The 1,931-nt window shown below is 36.1% G+C and overlaps 1 non-coding gene across 1 annotated transcript; it reads left to right on the top strand.

Moving 5' to 3' along the window:
- The first annotated feature begins 814 nt into the window (after positions 1 to 814).
- On the top strand, positions 815 to 886 carry TRNAC-GCA (transfer RNA cysteine (anticodon GCA)). The gene has a single exon. It is a non-coding gene; the product is annotated as a tRNA-Cys (tRNA).
- The last annotated feature ends 1,045 nt before the right edge of the window (positions 887 to 1,931 follow it).

Raw genomic sequence — 1,931 nt, 5'->3', positions numbered from 1 at the left:
CCCTCTGACATAAAACCATTTCACTTACTGTGTGGCCTGTGGCAATAGCTAATAACTCAGCAGCGGTCTCGGCGAGGAGATGAAAAGCTCCCAGCAGTGTTGTAAGTTAGTGCAATAACATCCAGAGATGGGTGCGTAGAATTGCTTTCTGATTCTGCTGATGACAAGCCTGCACATGAGATTTCCCCATCATGCAACCTTAGCCTACAAAACTCCAGTACATTGGCATCACTGTAAGATGTCAATAAAGTGTTTGTGATAATGATCATGAAAACCTTTTTCTTTAGAATAGTAATGTATCCCTTATTTTTTTCTAATTGGATTTTCCTAATATTTTGGGGGATATACTGTGAAGGCAAAATTGATTTTATTCATCTTCATCTAATAACTTTTGACGCTTCCTTTAACAATCCTTAGAAGCCTCGTTTTACAATCCACTAATTATAATTTAGTGTTTTTATGCAACTATATCACTTTATACAAAAAAATTAAAAGTAAAAACATGCTTGCTTTAAAATGAGAATTACAGGTAAAAATCAATATTAATGATATGTTCAACACTCTAAGATTAGTAGTGATAATACATTGTTATGCTAAAAACAATGTAGATAGTAACACACACAGACACAGTTTATATAATGGTATACAAAGGTGCACAATAGAATGATACACAGCATTAAAAAATTTAGGGATATTAATGTCATGAAAAATGTTGACAGTGCAATATTAAGTGAAAAAATAGGCACTGTTAAAAGTAAGTGTTTATTTTTTTATTTTTTTTTTAAAATAAGCACTGTTCAAAGTAAACGTGGCTTCCCTGGTGGTTCAGTTGGTAAAGCGTCTGCCTGCAATGCAGGAGACCTGGGTTCGATCCCTGGGTTGGGAAGATCCCCTGGAGAAGGAAATGGCAACCCACTCCAGTATTTTTGCCAGGAGAATTCCAGGGACCGAGGAGCCTGGTGGGTTACAGTCCATGGTATCACAAAGAGTCAGATACGACTGAGGGACTAACTTACACTTGCAAAGTAAATGTAATGATTATTTAATTAGGGTAGAATGATAATTTTACAGAGAAGCTGGGCAGAATTCACCTTAACCAAGTGCTCTACTGTAATAAGACAAATCAAAATAAATGTCTCCTGATAGGATGTAGCAAGGAGAGCTTGGCATCCCTCCTCTGACCTACCTTCAAACCATTCATAACCTGGATCTTGTCATGATGAAACACCAGGCAAACTCAAATTGAGGAGCACTCAATAAGCTGACGAGCCTGTAATCTTAAAGTAGCAAGGTCAAGGAAATCAAAAGAAATTTGAAGAAGTGTCACAAATTGAAGGCAATTAAAGGTAACTGACTAACACAACACAAGACTTTGGACATGTATCCTTTTGCTATACAAAACATTATTGCAAAAAATGGCAAAACTTGAACGGCATCTGACGGTTAGACAGTAGTGATTATCTGTTAACTTCCTGATTTTGATGACTAAATCAAAATCATGTAGGAAAATGCCCTTGTTTACAGGAAACAGCATTCGTGTGGAGGGGTGATGGAGCATCACATTGCCATCTACTTTAAAATAAGTTCTATTTGCTATTCTTGCAGTTTTTTCTTTCTAAGCTTGGGACTGATACAATCATACATTAAATGTTGAAAAATTAATAATCATATACAATCTGGTTACTTGGATAACTGAGAAACAAAACCTGGCTAAGTTTTCATCCTTCTGTTCAGAAGCTTGTTTTTCTAACAGGTATCCCTCATATGTACATATATAGATGAATATTTATATACTATACTTTATTGATTTGTATTTATGTTTTGGAAAATAAACATTAACCACTATGAACTATTGCAGGAGGTGCAATAGATGCAGGTTCAATCCCTGGGTCGGGAAAATCCCCTGGAGAAGGGCATGGCAACCCACTCCA

This window comes from Muntiacus reevesi, chromosome 4, assembly GCF_963930625.1.
Source record: "Muntiacus reevesi chromosome 4, mMunRee1.1, whole genome shotgun sequence".
Lineage (NCBI taxonomy): Eukaryota > Metazoa > Chordata > Mammalia > Artiodactyla > Cervidae > Muntiacus > Muntiacus reevesi.
Note: the sequence above shows the minus strand (reverse complement) of the source record. Positions and strands in the feature narration are given on the sequence as shown.